This window comes from Phyllobates terribilis, unplaced genomic scaffold (genome assembly GCF_046119375.1).
Source record: "Phyllobates terribilis strain yellow unplaced genomic scaffold, ASM4611937v1 Scaffold_1__5_contigs__length_1240528914, whole genome shotgun sequence".
NCBI lineage: Eukaryota > Metazoa > Chordata > Amphibia > Anura > Dendrobatidae > Phyllobates > Phyllobates terribilis.
The window spans coordinates 381,118,475-381,125,267 of record NW_027362761.1 but is presented as its reverse complement, the minus strand read 5'-3'; the positions used below and the strand labels follow the sequence as shown (position 1 = coordinate 381,125,267).

The 6,793-nt window shown below is 43.4% G+C and overlaps 1 long non-coding RNA gene across 2 annotated transcripts; it reads right to left on the bottom strand.

The window, feature by feature from the left end:
* Positions 1 to 1,223: 1,223 nt before the first annotated feature.
* On the bottom strand, positions 1,224 to 6,489 carry LOC141167377 (uncharacterized). 2 transcript variants are annotated; one of them, XR_012251418.1, is made up of 4 exons: positions 6,361 to 6,489; positions 5,321 to 5,504; positions 4,237 to 4,342; positions 1,224 to 2,645 (listed from the first exon to the last, which is right to left on the bottom strand). It is a non-coding gene; the product is annotated as an uncharacterized lncRNA (long non-coding RNA). The 2 variants fall into 2 exon arrangements; XR_012251417.1 differs by lacking the exon at positions 4,237 to 4,342.
* Between the last annotated feature and the right edge of the window lie 304 nt (positions 6,490 to 6,793).

Below are 6,793 nucleotides of genomic sequence, written 5' to 3'. Positions count from 1 at the left end.
GGTCAGTTTTAAGGTGCCATCATCCTCCTGGATTACCACTGTATCCAAAAAGGAGATTTGTTGCGGGTCATAGTTTAATGTGAATTGTAATTCTGGTCTGGTCGAGTTTAGTGTGATTAGGAACGAAGCCAGTGTCTCTGCTGACCCCTGCTAAATGAGGAAGATGTCATCAATGTAGCGATGGACAGGGAAACCCCCAAGTGGAGATGTTCTGTTTACGGAGGTCTCGTTAGATAGACCAAAATGAGTCTTTAGGCGGATCATCCTGTAGAACCGCTGGAGGTCCTTCTCTAGCTGGAAAGAGTCCCAGTTAGGTGTCGGACAGAAGTATAGACCCTTCTGAAGGACTGAGAGTTCGGTAGGAGTGAGGGTATAGTTTGAGATGTTCTTTACCAGGTTGGGTGCCTTACCTGGGACCGGGTTGTCATGCTTTCTCCTCCTCCTCGATCTCCTTGTAGGTCTGTGCATGGTCGTCCTCCTCTGCGATTTTTCCATAAAAAAGGCTGCCCACTTGCACCTGTTGAGGAGTCGCTGCCCAAACTGAAGGACCCCTGGTTGCGCTGACCGGGGTAGGGTCTGTGAGTATAGGGGCCTGAGGATGCGTTCCATCTGTACACACGGTTATTGGCGTAGTCCTCGTGGTCTCTTTGGAATTTTTGTCTTTTGTGCTCTAGCAGGTTTCTCTGATGGTCCAGGAGGATTTTGTTGGTATTGGATTTTAGGTTGTTCCAGTCAGTAGAAGATAGGTTAGCAGACAGTTGTGTTTCAATTGCAGCAATGGTCTTCCTGCTTTCCTTGATTGCCTTCTGTAAGAAATCAATTGTTAATACAATAATATCAAGTGAGCATTTATTTAGGATTTTCCTAAATTTATCGCAGTAGTCTTGGTTATCTGCGAATAAGATTACATGGAGATGACTTCTCAGCCCCCAGGGATTTTCCCTTGTTTATGGTATTTGGCTAGGGTTATCGAGTGTAGATCATAGGAGACGAGCTTCCGTCTTTCCCTCTCGTAGTCCCTATTTCTCATTTCCTCAGATGGGGTCTTGAGGAATTCGTTAGAGTTGGTGACCAGTGCTAGTATGCTGTTGCTGGTCGTATCGTCATAAGCAAACGTGTCGGTCGACATTGGAGGACAGGTGCAGACGCACAAGAGTTCATACAGTTCAATAGAGCAGGGTGCGCAGTTACTTTAGAGGATTAATTCATCGCACACTCAGATGTTGTTAATGCAGAATTCATTTATTGATAAGCAGACAGATATTCAAACCAAGTTGCAGGGCGACAGTAGTAGATGTTTCGACCACAATTTCGGCCTTAATCATTAAGTCGCTACTGGAAAAGAAGGATATATATGGTATCAAAGCCAGTGTTGTAACACAGTATTAATAATTCCAAACATGTTACAGAGAAGCATGACGAAAAGTTGGGGGAGGAAAGAAGGGATGGGGGTGGAGTGTGGATTTGTCATATTGTGTGACTAAGTTAGATATGCAATTAATACAATATATATATATATATATATATATATATATATATATATATATATATATATATAATATGCACAGAATAGGATATAAACAGCATAAACAGTAAATAAAAGTTTTTTTTTCTCTTACTTGTTACTTAGTCCAGGGAAAAGGAGGGCGGCAATACCATGGTGTTAAAGTTTAGATATATTACCCATGATGTGCCAGCAGGATGATTTAATAATGTCTAAGATGGTTACCTCAAAAGTTCAATAGGGGTATGAGGCCATAGGGATCTAAAACAGATAGTACTGGTGGTTAGGGATAACTGCACAATCATAGCACATCTTATGCTGGCCGGCATGACAGTACCTTATAATGCAGTCGCATGGTGTCTCTGTATCACAAGTGCCGTCAGGGTGGTGATCCCAGAAGAGGTTGTGCCAATCATTGGTGGTGTGGAGGGGGGCTCACCTGCACCCTGCTTTAGCCGTGGTAGGTGGCATTGTGAGAGGGCTGCGCTTTACATACCGGCGGAAAGTATCGGACAGGAAACGCGTCACTGGTAGGGGGCGTGTCACCGGCCCCGCACTGCGTGATTGGATGGCTGGGCATTGTCTATGAATACAGGCATGGCATCTGTGCTCCCATTGTGATAGGTGGTTGTCAGGGAGACTGATAGGTGGTGCAGAAATTTGACAAGCAGGCATACCCACCTCAACCCACTTTGGTGGAGCGGCATGAAACTGGCCTGAAAATATTAAAAGCTGCAAATTGTTTGGGCAGCTCCGCGTTGCACAAAAAATTTTGCGACTTTACAAGGTGTTTTACGTCAGTTTTCTGACAGAACTATTTTGATGAATCAGGGTCTAAGATCACATAATTGGCTGAATATAAGTATGAAAGACCAGACAAATTTTTACTAACATATCGAGTTTATTTTACATTATTTTTCCACTTGTTTTCCCAAGACTTTTAAAAGTGCTCCTGGATTGTTGTCACTATTTCTTGTAGGAGATACTGTTTCTTCTAGCAGATTTTCTGTATCGAATCCTCTCAAAAATCTTCCTTCTTAATGCATCTCATTTGCCTTCCATTGACTTGTACTGTTCACAGCAAAAAACATCTGAAGAATGGTTCACTCACGTCTTTTAACCGCGTGGCTTCATTGGAAACCTGGAATGGTTAAAACAAGTTCAAAACACTGAAAATATGAGCAGTAAGTCGTTTTTATAAACTGCTCAAAAAAATAAAGGAAACACTTAACCAGCAGAATATAACTCCAAGTAAATCAAACTTCTGTGAAATCAAACTGTCCACTTAGGAAGCAACACTGATTGACAAGCAATTTCACATGCTGTTGTGCAAATGGAATAGACAATAGTTGGAAATTATTGTCAATTATCAAGACACCCTCAATGAAGGAGTGGTTCTACAGGTGGGGACCACAGACCATATCTCAGTACCAATGCTTTCTGGCTGATGTTTTGGTCACTTTTGAATGTTGGTTGTGCTTTCACACTCGTGGTAGCATGAGACTGACTCTACAACCCACAGAAGTTGCTCAGATAGTGCAGCTCATCCAGGATGGCACATCAATGCGAGCTGCTGTGGCAAGAAGGTTTGCTGTGTCTGTCAGCGTAGTGTCCAGAGGCTGGAGGCGCTACCAGGAGACAGGCCAGTACACCAAGAGACGTGGTGGGGGCCGTAGGAGGGCAACAACCCAGCAGCAGGACCACTACCTCTGCCTTTGTGCAAGGAGGAACAGGAGGAGCACTGCCAGAGCCCTGCAGTTCCTGCAAGATGAAGGAATTGAAGCTATGGACTGGCCCGCCCGTTCCCCAGACCTGAATCCGATTGAGCACATCTGGGACATCATGTCTCGCTCCATCCACCAACGTCACGTTGCACCACAGACTGTCCAGGAGTTGGCGGATGCTTTAGTCCAGGTCTGGGAGGAGATCCCACAGGAGACCATCCGCAACCTCATCAGGAGCATGCCCAGGCATTGTAGGGAGGTCATACAGGCACGTGGAGGCCACACACAATACTGAGCCTCATTTTGACTTGTTTTAAGGACATTATATCAAAGTTGGATCAGCCTGTATTGTGTTTTTCCACTTTAATTTTGGGGGTGACTGAAAATCCAGGCCTCCATTGGTTAATAAATTTGATTTCCATTGATGATTTTTGTGTGATTTTGTTGTCAGCACATTCAACTTTGTACAGAACAAAGTATTCAATGAGAATATTTCATTCATTCAAATTTAGGATGTGTTATTTGAGTGTTCCCTTTATTTTTTTGAGCAGTGTATAAAGATTAGATTTTTCAGGTAGGTTTCGGAGTTGACCCACATGAAAAAGATATCATGTTCACATATCCTAATATTCTTCTACCATGAGCTGATTTAGCTATCTATATCAAGATATAATCAAATGACCATTGAAACATAGTTTCCTACAAGCCAAATGTGTGCAGAAAAAAAATGAATCATGGCTGTTTATTTTCGCACCTTTATGAATGAGTCTCTGTTTAATGTGTCCACACCCAGGGCTCATAGTTTAAATAGTCTGCGATATGAAGGTAACTAGAGAAGTCTGTGAAACAGGATACTTTATGTGTGAAAGCACAAGTAGCTTGGTCCCATGGACTTACACAAAACTTACACCATATCTCTGATGTCAGGATTAATTTACGATTATCATCATTTATAGCACACAAAGCAAACTCTTTACAAGTCCCTCCTATTACTAAAACAAGCCATACCTTTGTAAATACTTTTCTTGCCTGTGAAAGTGTGTCTGTATTTATTTTTGCCATGATGTGGAACAGCCAATTTTATGTGATGCTGTGCTGGATCCCAGTGACAATGCTGACAAGTTAAAAAGACAATAATGGAAATTCTATATAATTCCAGGGGTCCTTAATTGCAACATATTTTTGTTATGTCATCCTAGAATCATCGGTACTAGATAAACCAGGGATGTGGATGGGGAGCAGGCCAGACATTTGCCCTGGAGGGCAGTCTGCAGGGAGGCGGTAAGACATGACTCCCAGATGGCAGCATTATGCCACCCCCTGGGAGTGAGATTGTGATAATTGGCTGTTCTCTGAGACAGTTGTGTGACTGACAGCTGGCTCAGAGAACATGTAAAATGGCGTCTCCCTACATTCAGTTGAACTTGTGTCTTTGAGGCATGATTGAAACCCTGACCGCCGGTACTTTCTAGGTTAGGGCAACATCAGCAGCATCAGTTGGTCACAATGCTGACATGACTTCTACACCATAAAGGAAGAAGATTGTGATAAGGTGTTGAGGAGACAGTATAGAGGAAGTGTAAGGGGACAGTATGGGTGGAGATTAGTGTAAAGGTACAGTATGGGGTGAGAAAAGTATGAGGGGACACTTTGGGGGAAAAAGTGTGAGGTGACAGTATATGGGGAGTGTAATGGGATAATATCGGGGAATGTGAGGAGATAGTATTGAGGGGAAGTGTGTGAGGACATCATGGGGGAAATGTGTGAGGGGACATTATGTGAGGAAAAGTGTTAGGGGGCACAGTATAGAGACTATTGTGGCTATTGACTATTGTGGGTGGTGTGGTGGGGCAATATGAGTGCACAGCAAGGAGGGGAAAGTATGCAGAGGGGGTGTGTGAGTATGGGGCACGGTATAGAGAATGGGCAGTATAGGGGAGGCAAAGTGTGAGGGGATAGTGTGAAGAGCGGGTCAAGTATGGAAAAGGGGCAAGGTGGTGAGGGACACTTAAAGGGAATCTGTCACTCCCTTGGAGGTACCTAAGCTATTAATATGGGCATACAGGTTCTAGAATACTTAAAAAAGTCATACCTGTATGCCTCATATTTGTAGTCTTGTTCTTCAGAAATCAACTTTTAATCATGCATTCTTCCAGGCTCTGGGGCATGTGGTCGCTGGAAGGAAACTCGGCCTCCAGTCTTCATTTGCCTGCCTGTTGACTCCCATCAGCGTCACAGGGCCCTGTGACGTCTAGTGGTTATCCCACATCTGCGCCCTGCAATTGTGATATTCCACATTACTTTTCCGCCCTTCTATGGGCATTGGCTTCTTGTTTCTTATGTCTTAGGTTTTGTCTGTTTAATTGCCAGTGTGAACATGCACCTACATATTGCATGCATACCAACTTATGTTCCCATTCATTTCTTTTGGTTGTGCTTTAGGTTTTTGCACTCGGTGCAATTAAGGGTGTGGCCTCCATTTTCTTTGAGCTGGACATTATGTTTATATAGCTTCTCATGGCTGGGTATCCAATAGTCAGGACCTCGGTCCTGCTTGGCCTGTACTGTTTCCATACACATTTACCCCCCTAAGCATACTGTCTACTTACACATTCCCCCTACCCACACAGCCTCCTCACACATTTAATCCCCCTCCACATACTGTCTCCTCACACATTTACCCTCCCTCCTCATACTGTCTATTCACACATTACCCCCATACATGCATTCTCCTCACACATTTTACCCCCTCCTTATACTGTCTCCTAACACATTTATCCTCTCCATAATGTCTCCTCACACATTTACCACCATCCCCATACTGTCTACTCACACTTTCTCCCCTGCTCATACAATCTCCTCACACATTTACCTCCGTTTCCCCGTACCATCTACTCTCACATTTATACTGTCTCCTCACACATTTCTCCCACTTCCTATAGTGTCTCCTATCTCATACCCTCTACTCATTCTGCATACTCACACATTTACATTGCCTCACCATACTGTATCCTTACACATTTACCCCCATACTGTCTCCTCGTTTATTTCACCCCTTATCCCATACTGTCATATCCTCATCCCTATTCCCCAATAAAACTGCTGTGTATTCAGCTCTATTGGAGTGCTTACCTTGCAGCCGTCAACCTTCTATGCAGCGCAGATGTGATTTCAGCACCTTATCATGCAGCTGATGTCGCCCTGACCTGAAAGTGCCAGCAGTGAGCGTATCAATTGTACTCGTGCCTGAAAGACATGAGTACAATTGAATTCAGGGATCCAATGGTTTACTCCTTCTTTAAGCTAGCTGTAAGTTTGAAAACTGGGAAGCTGGCAAATTGCTACCCATTATGACATTAAAAACGGGCAACGCATGGATTGCACACAAATGATATTTTCATGGTCCGATAGACTTGTATCTGTGATTATATTTTTTTTGCAGATGCACTTTCCGCAAAATCCACAAAATAACAAGGACATGTAAACAGCACCATAGAAAATAATAGATATTTATGTACAATGGGTATGGGTTCTAACTGTGAAAAACATGGATTGAACATTTATG